Source organism: Hippopotamus amphibius, chromosome 5 (assembly GCF_030028045.1).
Source record: "Hippopotamus amphibius kiboko isolate mHipAmp2 chromosome 5, mHipAmp2.hap2, whole genome shotgun sequence".
In the NCBI taxonomy this organism is placed as follows: domain Eukaryota; kingdom Metazoa; phylum Chordata; class Mammalia; order Artiodactyla; family Hippopotamidae; genus Hippopotamus; species Hippopotamus amphibius.
The window spans coordinates 117,929,052-117,953,555 of NC_080190.1; the positions used below are offsets into that span (position 1 = coordinate 117,929,052).

At 38.6% G+C, this 24,504-nt stretch overlaps 1 protein-coding gene across 5 annotated transcripts in view; it reads right to left on the reverse strand.

Annotated features, from left to right (window-relative positions):
• Window positions 1–21,530, reverse strand: part of SGK3 (serum/glucocorticoid regulated kinase family member 3) — a 116,128-nt gene extending 94,598 nt beyond the window's left edge. For 2 of the 5 annotated variants that reach the window (XR_009053664.1, XM_057734253.1), the window contains exon 1: window positions 21,253–21,528. The gene's annotated coding sequence lies outside the window, so the exon portion shown is untranslated. Of the gene's footprint in view, window positions 1–21,252 lie in introns of all 5 variants that reach the window. The other 3 variants (XM_057734258.1, XM_057734259.1, XM_057734262.1) reach the window with 3 other exon arrangements.
• Between the last annotated feature and the right edge of the window lie 2,974 nt (window positions 21,531–24,504).

Below are 24,504 nucleotides of genomic sequence, written 5' to 3' on the forward strand. Positions count from 1 at the left end.
AGAGCTGTGCTCTATTACAATCAAATAACTTCATATACTCTAACCTGACATTTAATGAAATAAAAGTTGTTGGGTGCCAACCATAGCAATGTCAGCATTCTGGTACAGTAATGGGAGTCTAAGGTGCTTAAGCATAAACGGGAAAGAGTCTACCTAAAATGGCTGAATTTAGTGTTATTTTCATAGAACTAAACCACATTCTTCTCATTCTTTTCTTACTTTGTGGGTGCTGCTGTGTCAATAAATAATGTTAATGACAACTATGACTTCCACCCCACCTCTGGAATAAGCAGAAGCCCTGCTGAAGGTGTCCCAGGGCACCCAAGACTTCCGCATGGGCTGCAAGAGATAATTCCAATAGAACAAAGTGTTAGAAGTATCCAGAGTTTACAGTGGAAGCACAGGAGAGAGGCCAGTTGCTCAGTTTTGGGAGGCAGTGAAGGCAGGAAAAATGAAGGTTAAGGAAGATGTCCTAAAGAAGGTGGCTCTTGAGCTCAGTACCACTGACAATTAGGCAAGTTAGTGAGCAACAGAGGGACAGTATTCCAAGCACACAGAGGTGCATCAGCATAGCATGTGTGGAAGTAATTACTATTATTGGAGCTTGGAGCTGAGAGCATGAGCCTGAAAATGCCAGTAGATAAGTAGAGGTCAGAGGATCACCACAAGCCTGACAAACCAAGCTAAAGACCTTGACTTGATATTATAAGAAAGGAAGAAGGTATTTTATATGTAGGAATAACAATGGTCAGATCTTTGCTTTGGGCCACTTTGAAAGCAATATGGAGAATGAATGGAGCGGGGCAGAAAAATCTCTTAAGAAGGGGCCACTGAAAAAGGCAGAAGATAATGAGGGCCCCAAGAGGCTATAGTAGACCTAGAACAGATGAGACAGACTCGAGAAATATCCAGCAGATAAAATCAGGAGGACTTTGTAAATGACAGGATGTAGGCAGTAAGGGAGAAAAAGTCTAGAATGCCTCTCAAGTTTCTGGGTGGACTGTGAGGCCACAAATTGAACAGGACAATAAAAGGAAGAAGAAATTGGTGAAAGGGGGGTGTCAACAGGAGAGTAGATATACTTTGTTTTATACATATTGAATTTGAACTGCCTGCAGGGTAGCACTATGGGAAGCTGGTTATCTGGTAGTAGGCAAGAGACATATCAGTCTGAAAGGCAAGGGATAAAGGTCAGGACAGGAGCCATGGATTTGGGAGTCATCAACGCAAGATGCATGTAAACCAGGAAGAGTAACTTCAATCACCCATAGAGAGCGAGTGTAGCCCAAAGAAGGCAATGGGCTGAAGTCAGACACCTGGAGACACATTAGAGGGAATGGGGTTATCACTTTGATCATCTCTAAAGCATCCTTCCTCCAGATCCCCTCCCTTAGAGCTTCTTAGGACTTAATGAAGGAAAATTTGTGGTATATGTCCTCCTTTGAAGTAATTAACAAAAAACAAACAAGCTTAAGGCCATAAAATTTTGTCCAGTCAGAATATTATCAATTACTGACATTTATTTTATTGAGTACCTACTATATCACAAGCACTGTTAAGTGCTTTACAAGTATTATCTCAAACTTAACAACCCTATGAGTTATGTCCTATTACTACGCTTATTCTACAGATGAAGAAACTCATTTATAAGTGATGGATAAACCACTGTTTGAACTATGTTCGGGGTGAATCCACATCCCTATTCTTAACCACTATTAATATAATCCCTCACAGGAGCTGAAAATAGATGAGTCAGCAGAGGCAACCTGTTTCTATACACAACAGTGCCTGTCAATGACATTCATTCCATTTTATAACATACACATTTTAAATAAACATTCGACTTTTACATATGATTACTAAAGTTTGACTAAAGCTTCTATTAAATGCCACAGTCCAAAGACTCACTCTGCTTTAATCATAAGAGAAACATAAAAATTGAAACCTGAGTGGTAAACTTTAATGACAGACATTAAAATAAAAGAAAATTGCTTTTTAAGCTGAAAATGTTAAGCCTGTAGCTAACTACCTCAGATGAAATGAGAAAGTGCTCCTTGCTTTTTCACCAGGAAAAATAAGTCTGAAAGTCAATACTAAAATAGGGCTAGATCAGATAGGTCCTAGAAAGGCTTAAGAGCAAATGCTGACTAGGGTAGAGCAGAATTACCCTACAAATAGTTAGTCTTCAACACAATCACTTACCCAAAACTTTTCCAAGTGACCCAAGCTTTATATTTTAATGATTAGAAAGTGCATGAACAGCAAAGGAAACTATAAGCAGGACGAAAAGACAACCCTCAGAATGGGAGAAGATATTTGCAAACGAAACAACAGACAAAGGATTAATCTCCAAAATACATAAACAGTTCATGCAGCTCAATATCAGAAAAACAAACAACCCAATCAAAAAATGGGCAGAGCTTTAAAAAAAAAAAAAAGGACAGAAGACCTAAATAGGCATTTCTCCAAAGAAGGGATATGGATGGCCAAGAGGCACATGAAAAGCTGCTCAACATCACTATTAGAGAAATGCAAATCAAAACTGCAATGAGGTATCACCTCACACCAGTCAGAATGGGCATCATCAGAAAATCTACAAATAGTAAATGCTGGAGAGGGTGTGGAGAAAAGGGAACGCTCTTGCACTGTTGGTGGGAATGTAAATTGATACAGCCAATATGGAGAACAGTATGGAGGTTCCTTGAAAAACTAAAAATAGAGTTACCATATGACCCAGCAATCCCACTACTGGGCATATTCCCAGAGAAAACCATAATTCAAAAAGACACATACACGCCAATGTTCATTGTAGCACTATTTACAATAGCCAGGACATGGAAGCAACCTAAATGTCCATCAACAGATGAATGGATAAAGAAGATGTGGTACATGTATACAATGTAATATTACTCAGCTGTAAAAAGGAACTAAATTGGGACATTTGTAGAGACCTGGATGAACTTGGAGACTGTCATACAGAGTGAAGTGAGTCAGAAAGAGAAAAACAAATTTGTATATTAACACATATATGCGGAATACAGAAAAATGGTACAAATCAACTGGTTTGCAAGGCAGAAATAGAGACACAGATGTAGAGAACCATATGGACACCAAATGGGGAAAGCAGGGGGGTGGGGGGTGAGTTGTGGGGGAGTGAATTGGGAGACTGGGATTGCCATATATACATTACTAATAAGAAAAAAAAATCACATTGTACACTTTAAATATATGCAATTTATTGTATGACAATTGTATCTCAATAAAAGTTTTTAAAGAAAAAAGAAAAATAAATGCATGAGAAGAGACTTCCATTGAACATACACACCATTCTTTTCATTAAGGATTTGGGGAATCTTTCGTTTTAGGAGAGCTGCACGCCTGATAGCTCCTCCCATTTCTGTACATACTTACACAATAAACCATCATGACTCATTACCAACGTTTCCTAAGTTAGTGTTTCGCAACTTGTTTTCCACTTTTCCCTCCTTCTAAAACTGAACTTAAGGCAATGTACACAGAATTACAGTAAATGAACTTTAACAGTAAGAGTTTAAAATTTAAAAAAAGAAAAACTCACAGTATACACTTGGATGACTTGCCTCTTGGTTTTCCCATGAAAGCTCAAATGGATATTTAAAGTATATTATTTACATAGAGGTGGAAAAAAATTGTTTTAGTTCTCACAAATTTAATAATGTTTAAACAAGGTATATTACTAATATTGTGATTTATATCAAGATTAGATATAGATATAGATACAGATATAGATATATTTGGTCCCTCTGTTGCTGGCACAGAGCTTCTAAAACCCTTGCAATTTCCCAAGTGATAAGGCAGATAAAGGTGAAATAGGTATCTTTTGTTTTTCATATAATAAGCCCCTTTCTGTCATACCTGACTTTATGTTAATGCAGTGACTCATAGAAAGCCCCTAGGTAATTTAAGGCTGGGAACTGGTCACCAGGGCAACCAATCTGCTCAGTTAGAAGACTGGAGCTTTTAGTTCGCCCCACCTCTGGGGAGGGGAGAGGGGCTGGAGGTTGAATCAGTTACCAATGGCCAATGACTTAATCAACCACGCCTACATAGTGAAGCCTCCATAAAAACCCAGAAGGAAAGGTTGGGAGAGCTTCCAAGTTGGTGCACCTGGAGGTGTGGGGAGAGTCATGCACCTGGAAGTGCCCTCGTCCTTTCCCACATACCCTCCCCAATGTATCTCTGCCGTCTGGCTGTTCCTGAGTTAGATCCTTTTATAATAAACTGGTAATCTAGTAAGTAAGCCGTTTGCCTGAGTACTGAGAGCCAATCTAGCAAATTAATTGAACCCAAGGAAGGAGTTGTGGGAAATCAATTTATAGCCCCTAGTCAGAAGCCCAGGTAACAACCTGAAACTGCAATCAGCAGTTAAAGGGTGGGGGTACAGTTATACAGAACTGAGCCCTTAAACTGTGGGATCTCCAAGTAGACAGTGTCATCATGGAGTTAAACTGTAGGACACCCAGCTGGTGTTTTGGAATTGCTTGGTGTGGGAAAAACTATCACACATTTGGAAACCAGAATACAGAAGTGTCAGAGTATTGCATGCAGTGAGTGTAAAGGAAAACAGTTTTGATTTGACTTTGATCCCATACAGCATGATTAAAGCCAGGCATTGACTTCCTTTAAAGGAAAGGTGACCAACCACACTGATTCATTCTGTCACCCCATACCTCAACATTTCAAAATGGTAAAAATGCTCCTAAAATCTACACTATCATTAATTTTTTTGCTAAAAATCACAGATTCAGAAAACAAATACAACAAAAAGCAGCAATAGTTTCTCCAACAGCCTCTCATGATCTCAGCCACGCTCCCAACCTGCTTTTCACTATGATTCCTGCAGTGAATTCCACCAGCACATTTAGAACTTTTGCAAATTAAGTTAGAAGTACTTGTTCACCTCGATTCATCTCTGTGAATGGCTGTGGGGAACTCTAAATTTAAGCACAGCTGCATTACTGTTCTCTGATTAGTGTAGAATAATTCTTGGATTCATGGCAATGTCAGGCTAAATGACACTGCAAAGAAACCCTTTGTTTTCAAATAAATCAGCAGTTGGCTTTAGATAATGCTATAAAGAATCTTATTCATGTAGTGTACCCTAATTAAAATTGAAAAAGTTGAGAACAAAAACAAAAACTTCCACCTCTATTAAAAGAATAATCTTTATTTAAAGCTTTTTTTCTATATGAATTTAATAGAACCACAGAATTTTAGAGGTAGAAGAACTTTGAGAAATTTACAGTCAAAGAAAATAAAGTCACTTGCTAAGGACCACTTAACAAGTCAGTGGGGACTTCCCTGGCAGTCCAGTGGTTAGGACTTTGCCTTTCAATGCAGGGAGTGTGGGTTTGATCCCTGGTGGGAAGCTAAGACCCCACATGCCTCACAGCCAAAAAACAAAAATATAGAACAGAAACAATGTTGTAACAAATTCAATAAAGACTTAAAAAATGGTCCACATCAAAAAAAAAATCTTAAAAAAAAAAGTCAGTGGCAAATCTAACACTATAAGCTAGGCCTTCTAAATTCCCTAACCTAGGCTATTAAATATTACAGAATGTAATGGACAAGTTAATATCAGCCAACATTTATCAAGTGCCTACTTTGTGCCCTCAACTATGGCAAGCATTTTCACATCTATCATCTCTTCCCTAAATCAGCTAAAAGATTTAAAAAGACAATAAAAGAATCACATCCACTCCTTTGGACATTCAGTGTTGCCAAAAGAGAATATGCCACTTGAACTAAAGGGAAAGAGGTAATCCTGGGACTTCCCTGGTTGCACAGTGGTTAGGAATCTGCCTGCCAGTGCAGGGGACATGGGTTCGATCCCTGGGCCAGGAAGATCCCATATGCCACGGAGCAACTAAGTCCATGGGCCACAACTACTGAGCCTGTACTCTAGAGCTCACAAGCCACAACTACTGAGCCCAAGTGCTGCAACTCCTGAGGTCTGTGTGCCTAGAGCCCATGTTCCCGCAACAAGAGAAACCACCCTAATGAGAAGCCCATGCCCCGCAATGAAGAGTAGCCCCCACTCACCACAACTAGAGAAAGCCTGCACACAGCAACAAAGACCCAAATACAGCCAAAAATAACAATCTTTTTTAAAAAATGTAAAAAAAGAGAGAGAATTCAATTACTGCAATGACTTCACTGCTGAATAGGCTGTGTTCCAACAACACACTTCACTCTCAGGAATTTCCCTCCCAGAGGTAGATATAGATTTAGAAAGCCTAGGAATGCATTTCTGGGTACTGGCCTCTGCTAAGACTTCTGCAGCTACCTCCTTTTCCTTCTTCTACTTCTATACTTTTTCCACTATCATATTCTTTTTTATTCTTCTGTAGTTGCTGTTTGTTCTCCAATTAATGCTTTCTCCTGAAGTGCTGTTCCCCTCAAGCCCCTGCCACCATCTAGAAATGATGTGGCATTTCTTTCTACATTCTGACCCATTCCTTTTATCTACCCAGGCCAAATGGCCTTCCAAAATGGTCATTGTTAGAAGATAGGATTCATGAAATGAGAGATCACTCTTACTACAAATACAGGTTTTTTTTTAAAACAACACTAAAATGTGTGTTTTTTTTAAATAATTTCAAAACAATAGTTTATTTTTAAAATACAGAATAATTTCTATTTATGCTACAAGGCAAAGTCAAAATATTGTCTTTACAAACACATGGCACTAAAATGCCCAAGTATTTTCAGTTGAGGAAAATAATTTACTGGTATTCATATGCTGATACAATTTAAATTGCATCTGCTAACTGGATCTCACATGGCCTCTCTACCATTGCAAATTTTTATTTTTATTTTTATTTTTTTATTTTTTGGGGGTACACCAAGTTCAATCATCTGTTTTTATACGCATATCCCCGTATTCCCTCCCTTCCTTGACTCCCCCCCCCCCGGAGTCCCCCCCACCCTCCCCGCCCCAGTCCTCTAAGGCATCTTCCATCCTCGAGTTGGACTCCCTTTGTTATACAACAACTTCCCACTGACTATTTGACAGTTGGTAGTATATATATGTCTGTGCTACTCTCTCGCTTCGTCTCAGTTTCCCCTTCACCCCCCGCCCCCTCCCATACCTCCAGTTCTCCAGTCCATTCTCTGTATCTGCATCCTTGTTCTTGTCACTGAGTTCATCAGTACCATTTTTAGATTCCGTATATGTGAGTTAGCATACAATATTTGTCCTTCTCTTTCTGACTTACTTCACTCTGTATGACAGATTGTAGTTCTATCCACCTCATTACATATAGCTCCATCTCATCCCTTTTTATAGCTGAGTAATATTCCATTGTGTATATATGCCACATCTTCTGTATCCATTCATTTGTTGATGGGCATTTAGGTTGCTTCCATGTCCTGGCTATTGTAAATAGTGCTGCAATAAACATGATGGTACAAGTTTCTTTTGGGATTATGGTTTTCTTTGGGTATATGCCCAGGAGTGGGATGACTGGATCATATGGTAGTTCTATTTGTAGTTTTTTAAGGAACCTCCAAATTGTTTTCCATAGTGGCTGTACCAACTTACAGTCCCACCAACAGTACCACTGCAAATTTTGAAATGTGTATTTTATAGAATTCTTGGAGGAACATATCAAATAATGTTGCCAAGAAAAACAAGAAAGAAAACTTAACCATTTACCAATTCTGGTTAGCATGAAGATGCAGTACTATTTGTTACTTTTTTTGGACCTGTCATCTCAACCACACATTAGCAAATAAACTTTTAATTCCTAACAAATAAGTTGATCAAACAGGAATGTTCATTTCTTTGAGATGAGTGTCAATACAGTTTCAAAAAATATCCCAGAGCACTTTACTAGCAAATCCTATCATATAGAGACAAAAGAATCATGGACCTGAGAAAGCAGCATTGAACTAAAGTTACACTTAAATTTAAAATTCAAAAGGAATGAAAGTAAATAATTTTCTAATTTAATTCTGTTTAAACAGCCCACTAAAACAACATTATAAGTTTGCATTTAACTCTTCTATCTTGATAGCAAGTTTTCATATTTATATCAATATGAAACATTACAATAATGTTTAAAAATATTAAGAGGAACAACTAGGCAGAAGATCAACAAGGAAAGAGAAGATGTGAACAAAATAAATCAACTGGGCCTAATAGATATCTATGGAACTTTCCTCCCAACAAAAGCAAAATACACATTCTTCTCAAGTGCACATAAAGCATTCTCTAGGATAGTCTATATATTAATCCATGAGAAGGCCTCACTGGCTCAAGAGGGAGGGGATATGGGGATATATGCATAAATATAGCTGATTCACAACATTGTAAAAAACTAACAGCAACTAATAGAACAGAAACTAACACAACTGTAAAGCAATTATACACCAATAACTAAAAATTAAATCAAAATAAATCAAAGATCTAAAAGTAAGAACTAAAACTATAAAGCTCTTAGAAGAAAACACAGGAGTAAATCTCTGTGACCTTGGGTTAAACAATAATTCCTTAGATAAATGACATGACGCCAAAAGCACAAGTGACAGAAGAAAAGATTAGCTGGACTTCATCAAATTAAAAACTTTAAAGCTTCAAGGGAAACCATAAGGAAAGTGAAAGAGAAAATCCACAAGATGGAAGAAATATTTGTAGATCATATAATGTTCATCCAAGATATGTATACAACTCTTACAATTCAGCAAAAAAAAAAAAAAGACAAATAACCCAATTTAAAAATGGACAAAGGATCTGAATAGACATTTTTCCAAAGAAGGTTACAAACGGTCAATAAGCACATGAAAGATGCTCAACATCATTAGTCATTTAGAAAATGAAAATCAAAACCTCAAAGAGATACCACTTCACACCCACTGAAATGACTAAAATCCAAGACAGACAGTAAGTGTTGGTGAGAATGTGGAGAAATTTGACCCCTCATACCTTACTGGTGGGATTGTAAAAATAGTGCAGACAGTGGAAAACAGTTTGGCAATTCCTCAAAAAGTTAAACTGAGTTACACATAACCAGCAATTCTGCTACTAGGTATATACCTAAGAGAAATGAAAACAGATGTCCATGCAAAAACCTGCACGTGAATATTCACAGCAGCATTATTAATAAATGCCAAAAAGTGGAAACAACCCAATTGTCCAGTAACAGATGAAGGAATAAGCAAAATACGTTATACTGATAAAATGGAATGCTTTTCAGCAATAAAAAGAAATGCAGTACTACATGCTACAATGCGGATGGACCTTAAAAACATTATGCCAGGTGAAATAAACCAGTCACAAAAACACCACATAAGATTCCACTTTTTATGAAATATCCAGACGAGGCAAATCTATATATACAGAAAGTAGATTTAGCATTGCCAGAGGCTGGGTGGAAGGGAGACAGGCAGGCAGGGAATGAGGGATTAGTTCAGGGCTTCTTTTGGGGATGATGAACGTGTTCTGGAATTAGATAATGATGATGTCTGTACAACTCTGTGACTAAACCACTGAATTGTACACTTTAAAAAGATGAATTTAATGGCATGTCAATTAAGTTTTAATAAAGCTGTTTTTCTCTTTAATGTATTAAGTGTAAGAGACTCCACTCTATGCTATGGGTTTATTCTATCTTCTCCACTCACTTTCTGTGACATTTTAAACTTTTCTAGTCATTTGAATTTCTTCAGTATCTTTCTCACCATCTTTGCCTAGAACATAAATATATTTTGTTACATAACAGAATCATAGGAATTCAGACCTAAAATGTTCTTTCATTCATACTTGGTTAACAAAAGCTCATCCCAGTATCTGCCAAGACACACAATATACTTGCATTAGCTAATATCCAACAAAAACCAGCAAAATGATAGATTGTACCTGCTGATGGCTCTATTTCCAAGGATTAATATACATGGAGCTGGTTAGAGCATTAAGGGATTTTAGAATATGACAACAGCATTTGTCAGAGTTGGCAAAGTTCATTGGACACTGACTGCTAACAACAGGAACTTGACAGCTCTGCACATAACACATATGACATTCAAATTCTGTATGTTCAGAATGTAACATATTCAGCAATTAAATTTAGAATTTTAAGCTCTTTTCTATTAGGGAAGAAATATATGATATTTAAAACACTTTCAGTCAGCTTCCTTCCTGAAGCCTGGCAACCATAAAGTAAAAATGAAAGGCCAGTTTTCAAAACTCATTTAACCATTGCCTCATCAGCAGATGGTAATCAGAGTTACCTGTAAATCAATTCTGCCTGTTCTTTCTGATGAGGGGCTTTGACAGGAGTCAGCCTTTACCCCCTTCTCAAAGGCACAGGGGACCCCCTGGTAAAGCCAGGTAGACCTGTTCAGATCAGCTCTGCCCCATGTTGGCCACACACGGCCATCTTCGCAGCCTCACTAAACCCTAACTTGCTCATCTGTAAAATGAAACTACCACCTACACCACAGAGTGATTATGAGTATTTAATAAAATAATGTCTCTAAAGCATCCAGCACATGGTAGGTACAAAATAAATATTAGTCCTCTTTGCTCTTCCCAGGGTAAAATACAGATCACATATGACAAAAACTACAAAAATTGTGATGAAAGAAACTATTTGGTTTAGCATGTACTTAAAAGAGCAGAATTATCTGAATACTAAAAGTAAACCAACCTTTATTTTCTAAAAGCACTAAAGTCATATAATTTTAAGTAGGGGAATTATAACCATGATGATAAGATACAAGATACTCTGGGGGGGGATCAACTAACTATGCACTAATTATATTGGTATTATCAAACAGTTTTATTATGAAAAACTGAATATACAGTTGGTAGAATACTGCAAACAATTTCAGTTAAGTAGTTCTTTGAATAAGTCAATGATAACTCAAGCTTACGCCATATTTGCAGTATTAGAATTTCCTACGGGAAGCTCCATGATGAATTTAGTCACAGCACTTGAGAGCGCTGCTGAAGGGGAACAAACCCAGGTCAAGATGGCTGCAAAATACTACTAATCCTTTGAGACGAGACTATACCTGCATTCTTAAAAAAAATAAAAATTAAAAAAAAAAAAACAACTTTACTAAAGACATATGGAAAAGGGACAACATAAATATATAGGTCTATTTTTTTTTTAAGTCAGGGAACCCACAGACATAATTTTTAAAACTATTTTTACAGTGGGTTATATATTCACCTGGTTAAAAAACCAAGAAAATATAAAAGAGACTCAGTGAAAAGTCTGCTTCTCAGCTCTGTCCCTATCCCCAAAGTAGATAAACATTGTTAATTTCTTATGTATACTTCTTCAGGCTTAGACAAAGCAAAAACAGGTTTTTTCTTGTTTTTTTACACAGAAGTAGCAACTTATATGTATCATTATGCATCTCAAAGGCAAATTTTTAATCCTAAAATGTTCCAATGAAAGTGTGAAAATGAATAAAGGAAACCTCATTTAAAATAGTCAGAAGCAAAAAAAAAAAAAACCCAAATGGGACTACATCAAACTAAAAGCTTTTGCACAGGGCAGGAAACTATCAACAAAATGAAAAGGCTGCCTACTGAATGGGAGGAAATATTTCCAAACCATATATCTGATAAGGGGTTAATATCCAAAATATACAAAGAACTTGTACAACTCAACATCAAAAAACCAAACAACCCAATTAAAAAATGGGCAGAGGACCTGAACAGACTCTTTTCGAAAGATGACATACACAGAGCCAACAGGCACAAGAAAAGATACTCAACATCACTAATCATCAGTGAAATGCAAGTCAAAAGTGCAATGAGATATCACCTTACACCTATTAGAATGCCTATCATCAAAATGACAACAAATAACAAGTGATAGTGAGAATGTAAAGAAAAAGGAACCCTCGTGCACTGTGGTGGAAATGTAAATTAGTTTAGCCCCCATGCAAAACAGTACAGAGGTTGCTCCAAAATTTAAAAATAGAACTACCATATAATCCAACAATTCCACTCCTGTGTATTTTTTCAAAGAAAACAGAAACACTAATTTGAAAATATATATGTACTACCATGTTCTTTGCAGCACTATTTACAATAGCCAAGATATAAAAGCAATCTGTGTCCATCAATAAATGAATGGATAAAGAAGGATGTGGATATACAAAATGAAATATTACTCAGCCATAAAAAGAATGAAATACTGTCATTTGCGACAACATGGATGGCCCTAGAGGGTATTATGCTAAGCAAAATAAGTCAGACAGAAAGACAATGATTTCACTTACATGTGGAATCTAAAAAACAAAACAAATGAACAAATATAGCAAAACAGAAACAGATTCATAGATACAGAGAACAAACTGGCGGTTGCCAAAGGGGAGGTGGGTGAGGGGATGAGTGAAATCGATGAGGAAGAGTAAGAGGTACAAACTTCCAATTATAAAATAAGTCAGGAGGATGTAATGTACAGCACAGGGGATATAGTCAACACTACTGTAATAGGGCTTCCCTGGTGGTGCAGTGGTTAAGAATCCACCTGCCAATGTAGGGGACACGGGTTTGAGCCTTGGTCCAGGAAAATCCCATATGCCACAGAGCAACTAAGCTCCCGCGCCACAACTACTGAGCCTGTGTTCTAGAGCCCAAAGCCACAACTACTGAGCCTGTGTGCCACCTACTGAAGCCCATGTGCCTAGAGCCTGTGCTCCACAAGAGAAGCCACGGCAATGAGAAGCCCACACACCTCGACAAAGAGTAGTCCCCACTCACCACAACTAGAGAAAGCCCAGGCACAGCAACAAAGACCCAGCACAGCCAAAAATAAAATAAATAAATAAATAAATTTATTTATTTATTAAAAAATACCATGTTCCTTATCAATTTATCTTTAAAAAAAATACCATAATAACTTTGTATGGTGCCAGATAACTAGACTTATCGTGGTGATCATTTTACAATGTATAAAAATATCAAATCACTAGATTATCTACCTGAAACTAATATAATATTGTCAGTCAATTATATGTCAATTAAAAACTTTTAATAGGAAAAAATTGTTTTAAAAAATAATAATAAAGCAAAATTTTAAATAAAACAAAATACAGTGGGAAAGCCTTGAAGGGGGAGCTCTCACACATTAGCACTGGTGGCTGCTTGCATACCTCAGCAGGAAGAAGCTTACTTTATACACTCAACCAGGAGTAAGGATATTTTCTCCTTGCTCAGCATCAGCCCAGCCAATAAGAAATCACAACTAAGCCAATAAGGAGTTGCCACAACCCTGAATTCTAGCTTTCCTCCTATGGACTTTTGTTCAAAAACAGCCCCTCCCAACTTCTCCTCCTTTTCTCTATAAAAGACCTCTCCTTTCCTTTGTTCTTTGGACTAACCCAAGGTTCACCATAGTTTGTGTGTCCTGAACTGTAATTCCTCTGCTATTCCTGAATAAATTTGATTTTGCTGGCTAAGCCACCTACATTTTGTTTTAACAACTGACTAAAGCAACAAATAAATTCAATGGGACAGAGACTTTTGTTCACACTTGAGTGGACTTTTAAAAGAAGGAACAGAAACAAATGATGTTAATGTTAGTAGGAATTAGAAATAAAGGAAATCTATGGCAGAGACAAAAATCAAGGGGGAAAGTGGGCACAGTCTTACAAATTTCCCTGCTAGAACACGAGAATCTTAACTTCCATTAATTAAAAAAAAAAGTCATTTCATACAGACAAAGTGGGGGTAAAAGGAGATGAATTAGAAAAAAGAGAAAGGCACTGAAGTTGAAATGGACTAAAATGGAAACTATGCACAATTATGCACACTTAGAACTATAAAACTAAGAACCATTTTTTAAAAATTATAGAGCGTTGCCTAGGTCAACACAGTGATAATTTTTAAATTTCATGGTGTTTTGTAGTTTTATCAGAACAACTTTTTAATTCACCTGACTGCTGCTAAAAATTAGACTTTAACATTGAGTTCTTTGTATAACTTGACCTGCCTTAAAATGATTACTTTTGACCCAAAATAAAACTGAGGAAAAAAAAAAATAGTAAAGTCTTCATTTCTGAATGTTTATTAACAGTGGATCAGGTTCAAATAAGCAAAGAATACAGTGCTTTCACATTTAAGCCATCATCAATTTTAGCACCATGTTGTCCAGAAGCTGAAAAAAATTGTCTTTTCAAAACCTTTTTCACTCATCTTTATGAAAAAATAGGCCTTTACTCTCAGTGCAGCCTAAGTAGAGCAATTGCCTTGGTACTGAGCTCCTCAGAATATTTGGCTCAAGTACCTCTACAGGTGAGCTGAAGCTGGTATGAAGTTAGCTACCTGGGCTTGATCCCCTACTTGTACCTCTTGAGAGAGGCTCCAGGGACACCCTAACATTCCTGCAGCCAGCATCACTTCTTCTCTAATTCCTGAGGATGGAGGGCTGATCTATATACACATGCTTCTCACCAATGCATTTCTCTGCTGATGAAAGTCTGGAAGAAAAGGATTTGGAACCTTGACACACTACCTCTCAAAGACTGCTAACCTTTGGTCTAAGATAACCTTTTTAGTCTTCAACTTACAAACAAAACGGTTGTTTTTGAACCAGATATCTAGAACTTCAGATGTATTTTCTGAAGGGAACAATGGTCTTATCTAGAACTGAGCTTTCAAGACAAAAACATTCTCTACTCAATCTATAATACGCCTAACAACTTCAATGGGGGAAAAAAAGGACAAAACAATGCTACTGCAGTGACATGAACCCCCCAAAATTTTTTTAAATAGTTTTAAATTTCATCATACATGCCAGTGTGTAAGGAAAAACAGCTTATTTAGATAAGAGGAGGTGGGTAGAGACTTCTGCGGAAATTTTGAAAGGAATTACTGGGTATCCTCAACCGCTAGTTCTTTATAATGTCTACCTTTCCTCCTAAACTAAAAGCTTTCCTTTTCCTTATTAAAGGTTTGTTCTTAACTGTATGACCATGATTAGTATCTTTTTTGCTCAAGAGCACAAACGAAGACAGTGGGATAGAGAAAGGACAGGGAGAAATTTTCTTAAAGCAGAAGTTGGAAGGAAAAAAGAACAAGGTTAAAAGGGACTATACTCTCAGAAAGTGGGGGAAAGCCACAAAAGGATACAGGAGGGACGTGTGGGTGACAGCCTGCGCACCTGCGCTGTGGGAGAAGAAAAAGGGGGTGGGGAGAGCAGCCCAGACAGATGCTGAGGAAAAACTAGTGGGGCTAGTAACTAGAGAGCTGTCTGCATGAAACTGTATGAAACCAAATGTGACTAACTCTGAGACAGCCTATAATATAAGAGGATCACAAGAAACTTCAAGGTCACCTATTCCTACCATTGGAGGGAGATTTGTTAAACCAGTTACTCCAAACAATGTACTTATCATTAGGAGACTATGTCAAAACATCTACATTTCAACTGTCCTAGATTTTAACTGAAGTCAACACTTTTTTCCTTGGTCTATTATTTCTGCTTTTCCTTTAGTGATCATAATCGATGATATATGAATATTCTATCATTTCTCTTCTTAAATATCTTGTATTTTAGATGTACTTAAAATACAATATCGACTGACCTCCATCAGAAGGATGTATGCTTTTTGCTGATTTGAATGGATTTGTTTGTCCACCCACACACCCTCACCTCATCCCCTTTACAAGCAGTAGTATAAATTTCCAGTAGAGTCATCCAGGTTGGGGAATGGCAGGTAGCCAGGAAATATAGTAAAATAACTGGTTCAGAAGTGCCTGGAATCTATGACGTTGGTTGACTAAATAAACATGATTCCCTAACCAACAAAGCAAGCCTGTATACGAGGAAATGTTTAATGGCATTGGAAATATGGATATGCACATACAAATGAAAGTTTATAAGGATGTACTCTAAAGTGCTAACAGTCATTATTGAGTGGTAGGTTTACTGATGATTCTTATTTTCTCTTTTTCTTCTTTTAGTTTTTCTTAAAAATATGACTTTGGTGATTTAACTATTTTTAAGAGATATAAAAGAGTGAACATATATAGATAATGGAAATAGAAAATGGATTAATTATTAACTACAAAGTGAAATACTATGCAGCTGTCAAAACCAATGATGTAGATCTATAGATGTCCACGATAAAGTGTTAAATAAGAGATAAAAGGACAAATCGTGTAGAATAATTCCCATTTTTTTAAACTCCATGTATAGTTGCAGATACATGAATTTATATAAGCATGGGCAAAGTCTAGAAGGATATAAAAACTCAGCAGTGGTTACCTTCATAGGTAAGATTAGAGTGGAGAGTATTTATTTTTTACTTTACACACATCTCAATCGCTTGAATTTAAGGGCATACCTTTTTAATTAAAAATAATATTTAGAAAATATGGGACAAACTAAAATAAAAATGAGAAAAAAAGATAACATATAGTATTTTCTTGGAAAACTAAGAAACTAAGAATATGATTCCTATATTCCCCTTTAGCTGGTCATATATATTATACTGCATGTACATTAGATTATATAGTGTATATCCTGGTCCTATACATACTCGTCTGCATGCTGTGGAGGCTGATTTGGAAACCAGATTATTTTAAGTTAACTTTGATGTATCTTTATTTTAAAAACAGGAAGGTAAATAACTAGAGCAATACAGTTCCTTCCATTTTTCAACTCAAGCAAGCAATCAGTCACATCCTTAGTGAAGCCCCACTGTACTTGAAGACTTTCCATCCAGCAGTCTGTAGACCTGCTAGTCCACCAGTGAGTCTAATTGTGTATATGAATATACTACATATGAAGTCCATCTTACCTACAGGAAAAAAAAATGTTTGGTATAGACTGGCACAGCAAATACATCAGGACTCTGAATGTAAGAAATTAACCTGAACCACATTCATCACTATATGCTTTGTAAACATGTCATTTATTGAAAATCACAGAACAGTGAAAAGAATGACATCATTATCTCAACATTATAGGCATTCTCAAATCTCAACATTATAGTCATTCTCAAAAAAAAAGAGCAAGCCTTTAAAAAGGTACAAAATCCAGGCCTTTACTCAACCAAAAGCCTGTCAAATCATCCCTACTCTCACGTTTAAAACCACTAAGCTGGCTCTTTACATTTTAATTATCTGCAAAGAAACTCATTTTGTGGCCCGAAGAAACAGCTGCCTATAATGACACTTCTGCACGTGGAGGTACAAAGCAACTCTGCCCGCCAATATCATAGGCCAAGAGATGCTTCTAATCCTTCCCGGACTTTCTTTGATCCCGTATAGGTCTTCCCTATATTCATGGCCCAACTGCAGGTGCCATAGCAGCACTCTGCATGAATCCTCCACCAGGAGATCTCACTAACATCTCTTACTTCACCCACGCATCTCCCATTTTCCATCTTACATATTGTCAATCTCTTACCCTACAACAATTCCCCTTACATAACCACCCTTCTTTCACTCACCCCCAATGCCCACCCAAGGAAAACAGATTTTGGTATTGAATAACAGAAGAAACAGTAGCTACAAGGAGATGAACTAAGGTGGGTTTTCAGGACCTGCAGGAAACAGGAAAGGCCCTGAATAACTGGACAAGGGCAAGAATATTTACACTGCCCTAATTCCCTTTGAAAACTCCCTGGCTCACCTTCAGAGAGGCAATAACATTTGACTGGCTGATGCTGTGAATCAGCCTCCAACATCGGATTCCATGTTGTCTTCTTCAGCAATGACAATTAACTCAAAGTTAGTGCTGAGTTAAAATGACTTTGACATGAACTACACGATGTGGAATCGGCACCACCTTTCTCCATGAAATTTTTTTTTTAAGTGAAATGAGAACAAAGATTCCACCATAAGGAATGTAATAGGTAAAGGAAAACAGAGACACTGAGTCCCTTAAAATAATGTGGGAGCTGCTTCTGTCAGGAATAACATGTTACATAATTTGAGTTTCATGAATCAGCAGTTTAGTCAGTAATTTACATGAATTTTTTAAAAAAGAAAAAAAAAAAAAAAACAACCCTGAGGATTGGAAAAGGTAAAGCGGTTTCTGAAACAAAGCAGGTTTCAAATGTATTTTATTCCACCCCCACACAGAAGAATGTTGACAGGCAGATGACTCAGTCTGGCTTCATTAAGGGTTTCTTACCTAATATCCCTCATGGGAAAGGCCACCCCATTTCTCATTTTCCTCGATAGCCCTTCCCAATTCCTCCCACCAAGTAATGGCCATATTTCTCTCTGTCATTGAAGGTTATCCCTCTGGAGGTAACAAACTTTAGGATACAGAGAGTTATGTTTGAAGGATGAAAAGTTGAGGGTTTTTTTTGTTGTTGCATTTTAAAAAGACCCTTTATATTAAAGTAATTGCAACACTTCAAAAAACACGTAGTGATGTCAGACACCAAAAAAATTATAATATCTACGGTCACTGTGCGTGAACTTGATCATAAATCTAGGTAGCTTGAGTTCACTTACATTGAAAACCTACAATGATTTGTAGTCCTTGAAAATGACCTTAAATGAGCAGGGAGAAACAAGAAGCCTGTCAACACAAACACGAAAACTGTGTGCCCCATCTATACTCTCTCCAATTCAGAGGAAAAACATAGGATGCTTGAGAAAGGAAAAAGTAACAAACCTATTTGCTTTTTCAAAAAACCAGAGATGAGGGACTTCCCTGGTGGTCCAGCGGTGAGGTTAAGACTCCACGCTCCCAAATCAGGGGGCCCAGGTTCAACCCCTGGTCAGGGAACTAGATCCCACGTGCCGCAACTAAAAGATTCTCACATGAGGCAACTAGAAGATACTGCATACTGCAAGGAAGATCCTGTGTGCCGCAAGGAAGATCTTCTGTGCTGCAACTAAGACCCCGGGCAGACTAATTAATTAATTTTTTAAAAAACAGAGATGGTAAATCCCAAGAAATGAGTTCAAAGGACATTCTGTCTCAACCCTTTCATAGAAAATATGTTGCAGCAGATACTGTTTGAAGTAACAGAGAAATACTGGATTAGGCCTGAAAATCTCCTAGGCACAAATCAACTAGGATGTTTGAGAGGCATGATGTTTTGAAATAGCAAGAAATCTGAAGTCATTGGGAGTCATTCATTCCACAAATGACTGGTGGCATGTGACAGGCACTGTCCACACACCTGCTCTCCATTCAAGCTCTGCCTCTTACCAGCTATGCTATCCTGCCTAAAGCATTTTAATATTTCTATGCCTCAGTTTCCTCATCCGTAAAAACAGGAGTAAAAAATGGCTACCAACCTCACAAGGTCCCTCTGAGGAGCAAATAAGTACACCTGGAAATACTGTGTAAACCATGAAAGTGTTAGTTGTCATTTGGCTGAATTGAATTCATGAATGTCTGTGTGACAAAAATTATATCAGAGGAAAGTGAGCCTTCCTGCTTCCAAGAGACATTTCATAATCTTATTAAATAAGGCTTAGAGTGTCATTTAATCATCTTCCTGGGAATTTAAATATATGAAACCCAAGAGAAAGCTAGTATGACGTGCAGATTTTGACACTAGATTCACAATCACCATATGACAAGAATCATGTTTCTTTTAGTCACCATTTTGGGTCTCAATCTGGCCATCAGGCCAAGGCACTCATTTGAAGAGGACGCTCGATTCTGGAAAATATCCTCTCTATACATCTGCAAATCACAAAATGGTCACCTAGAAGGTTGATCCATCAACTCAATGTTACCTACAGCAAATGGCAGTGAAATTACAAGGCGTTATTTGTTATGCTGATGTGTTCAAACAAAAATGTTTCTATTTTATGGTACATTTCAAGTTCAATCTGACCCTCAAATCTAAACTGCAGTAGTAGCAACTGTCAAACATATTAGGAAAGAAACAAAAGTAGTCTCAGTGCAGTGGCAGTTGAAGAAAGGGGGAAGTCCTGGTGTCTCCATACTTAGCTGAGGATGGGCACTATGGCGGATGAGAAGGACCATGTTATGGAAGATGCTAGGGATTGGCCAGAGATCTGCAAGGAAAAGGTCTCATTCCCGTTGCTCCAGACTCCCTTTCCCCAGGGAGTGGAAGGGTGGTGGCTTGCTTACAAGGACTGGAAGCCACGCGGGCCAGAGGCACACCCAGTCCTAAAACATGCCTGAAACTTCCTCTGATGTTTCTAGCTCTTGCAATGACATTCGGGTAACTGAAGTATGCACAGCCACTTCATTGCTAGAACGCTATAATTTAACATTTTGAGTCAATATTTATAAAGCACTCAGAGCCTAACACATGTAAGAGCTATCTAAGTGTTTGATAAATAAAGCACTTCCCAGATTGGCTGAGTGAATTATCAACCTAGTGACAAAGTAGAGAATCAAAACACACAACGGTCTATTTTTTTTTACCTCGATAAAGATTTAGAAACTGTCGTGCTCTGTATTTATTCCTGCATCTCAAGTGTAATCTATATAGTCTTGTGCAGAACTGAAATTTCTAATCATGGTTCAGAAATCATTGCAAAATTAAATAATGAAAGAGTTTAAGTCTCAAGAGATGAATTCTTTCTCTTCTCTATCTTTCCAAGTAACCACCACTAAAAATGACAAAATCTAAAAATCTCAAAGCATTTCTAGATGGCACATACCAATGCTAATGGAACTCAACAGAGCCACACGCAATTTAAAAGGGATAGAAAGGGTTCAAATCACAGAACTGAAAGGGCAGCCACGCATTAGTCTCAGACTACAGGTCCGCTGACAACAGGTTAATGATTTCCGTGCCCTCCGCTCCCAACGCCTCCTCCATCCTGGATGCTCACAGGTGACCCGCACCCACTTTCGACCTCAGGTTGTGGGGGGCGGGGGGGCTCTCCACCCCGCGGTTCCTGGCTCCTCCACCCTCCGAAGCCGCTCACGGGTTAACAACATCCGCCCCCCACGACACCACTCGGACGTTTAGGAATCGGAAAGCGGAATCTGAATTCACCTCGAGGAAACAAAGACCACAAACTCTCAGAGTCGAGGGCTGGGCGGGGGGACGGCTTTTCCCTTCCGAGCAACTCGGAGGCTTCCGGGCTGAGGGAGGGGGGCACTGTCAGCAGACTGGGGAAAGTCACGTTTCCTCTGGGAAGAGGCAGCAGTCGAGGCCCGCGCACCCCTCGCCCCGCCCCGTCCCGTCCCACCCGCCCGAGGGGCCCGACTGCGGCCCGGAAGCGCGAGGACCCTGCCGCCCGCCCGCCCACCCACCCGCCTCGGGTGCCGACGGCCCCGCACCTACCCGGCTCCGCGGTGCTGCCTCCCCGCGCGGCGGGCGCGGAGCCGAGCGCACTGGCGCTTCCTCCTTCCCGGCAGGGCTGCCGGGCGCTGGCGTTTCCTCCCTGACGCGTCACGGCGGCCGGCTCCTCCCGCAGGGAGCGCGGGGCGGCCGGGGAGAGCCGGGCGGCCGCGCGCCGGGAAAGCGCCCGCTCCCGGCAGACGGCCGGCCGGCGCCGGGCCGGAGCCGCAGGCTGGGCGGTCCCCGCGCCGTGGAGGCCCCCGGTCCTCCCGCTTCCCCGAGGAACCTCCGCGAGAGCCCCAGCGCAGCGCGAGCGCCGGCCCCCGCCTCGCCAAGGGTGCAAAGTTCAGGCGACCCCGCGGGATTCCGCTCAGACTCCTCGGTGTTTCCCGCTGCTCAGCCTATGGTGACCGCTGCCCAGGGGCCCAAGGACAGCGTGAGCCCTCGCGCCCGGGCTCGGCCGGGGAACTTGACCTTGGTGCGCGCAGGGAGCAGGACCTCCGGACCGCCGGTGGGACAAGAGCCACCCGGGAATGGCCCGGTGGGCATGTGATTTGGTGTAAACTGGACACGCAGGTGAATAAGTATCCAGATAATTTAGGAGGACAGCTATGCTTCATTTAGCATTATTTGAACAGTTTTCTACTTTTTTCATCAGCAGAGTTCTGGCCTTTATAAGACAGGAGAGTGCTTTCACAAAGTGGCAAATCCTGTATACAGAGAAATTTCCTTTACACACTTCTTTTTGGATCCTCTCTCTAGATTCTCTCTCTCTCTCAATATATATGTATATATTGGCATTCCCATTAATCTCCAAGTCAGCTGAGGGCACACTTTAGAGCTTATTACTCTTTCTTATTCTTTAAATATAGAAGTTGCATTTTAGAGCCATATTTATCTTTTTTTTTCCAGATAGGGTAAAGAGAGGTACAGAGGGTGTACATGATTCAGTGGGTGTGGAGTAAAGTGGTCAAGATTTTGAAGTAGAGTGTTTTTTGGTTTTGCCCCACGATTGAGGTTTTCTCAGATGTTACTGAAGATAGATTCAAACAACTATTTGAAGAATCCCATCTGCATATCATGTTTGAGGTTTTGAGGCAAAATATCATGTTTGAGGTTTTGAAAATTTGCCACGAATCTATGAACAAATGAACTTCCAAAGGTAACTAGAAGAACTGATTTATGTGTGACTTCCTTAAATTGAGGGGACATTTTCTTATATTTAAAATATTCAAAAATTTAGTCTCACAGAAGAGGTAAGAATATTCATTTTTGATGTCAATTAACACTGTATGTCCTTCTCCTTCTTAAAGAAAATGGATTGTGAATCAAATACTTTTATACTTCAAAACATAGTAGTCCTGCAGAACTTTCTAAACAATGATTTTCAGTGGCATACGGAAATGGATATAAAATACAGTAGATTATAAAATCCAGTAGATACAGTTCAACACATTGCCAGTGGTCCTTTATATGTTTTTACTGTGATCCATACAAAGCAGTCCACACAGTAAAGCACAGAGATGCTAGAGAAGTCCCTCTCTTGTAACAAAATCAACAAGCAATCGGTGTTATCTCTTAATTAAAGCCATGTTCACAGTGCTGAAAAATTTCTGACAAAAGAACTTTTGTGACAATGAACTCCAAGTGGAATCATATCCTTCTCACTTCAGAGATGAATACCTGGCTATCACCACTTTTCAACTTCTTTTTTTTCTTTCGTTTGAAAAACAGACATCTGGGAAGCCTTGTTTCCAACACAAATTTGTCCTCCTGCCATGAAGAATACACACACACACACACACACACACACACACACACTCCAGCTCCCACAAATATTTCAAGACAGGAAGTTTGGTGGGTGACATTCAACTGATAAGATGTTGGGTATTTTGCCTTTATCATCTGAGAGCTACAATTTAATAGCTTGATTTCTCAGAACACTAGAGGTCATAAATATATTCACAAACTATTAAAGGGCTTTTCCACTTAAAATTAATTTAAAGGACACACTTTAAGGTTGATCACTTTGATTAATCATATTCACCTATAGATATAAATCATATCTCTATTTTCCTTTATGTTTCCAGCTTCTTTTAAGTTTACACTGTAAAAGTTGTTGAATGTTCAGCAATAGCTAGCTGATGTTTATACCTTTATAAAAGGTTTCATGTAAATTCACGTAAGTTCATTTTTTAAATAGAGACTAGGTTCCAATATTTTGTTTGGAAATATGATTCAGTTCATGCAGATAGGGCAAACATTTTGTTCATCTGTTATATCTATAATGTAGACGTTATGAGCACAAGCTTTGGAATTGGACAGACCCAGATTTGAGTTGTGGCTCTGCCACTTTCTGCTTCCTACAAATTATTTCACCTCTGTGAGCAGTGGTTTCATTAGGAATGTAAGGATGATAACGGTATTTTCTTCTCCTCAGTAAAACTGATAATAATAGTGCTTATCTCATGTAATTGCTGTGAGGACCAAATGAGCCTAGTAGAATGGCTGGAACATATTATCAAGTGACTGCTGTTGCCATCATTATTATTAGCTCTAACACAGATATAAAAATGCCAGCATTTCATATTTCATTTGCACTACTATAAAGAATGGTTGATTTTTAGAGTTTGGGGATTTTTGTAGAAGTCCTAAAAGTAACAAGAAAAAGTCATAAAAGAAGTACGAGGATATAGTTATGTTCAGAATTCTAGATAATTGGACTGGCAGTACTGTAACTATTGACCCAAACATTAAAAAAAAAACAAAACCCAAAACAAAACCAAAAAACTACCTAACCAGGTAATACAGTATTTCTTTTTAAATAGTATCCTCTGATGAGATGAGTACCTGGTTTTCATACTCTTTTCAAAATGGAAAACCTTTTCTCTAATATGGTGCCTGATATGGAACCATCATGACTTTTTATATCATAATAAAGTCCTCTGTTATTTGTAATTCTTTTATTATAACTTTAGGAGAGTCGAGGAGCATAACAATACAAGATTATCACTTCCCTTTGGGAAAGGGAATTGATAAAATAGGCAGTCACAGGACCTGAATGACTATTCATAAGTCATCGGGAAATGGAAGTGAGGGCCAGTATTCATTAGAATATTTGTTTTATAGCAGAAAAATCACCAAGACTAGAGAAGGAAGAATAATGCTACCAACTACATGATTACAAAAGGAAAGATGTTTTTGATTCATATTATTTACATAGTTTTTATAACATCTTTTCCTTCATTCTACTAA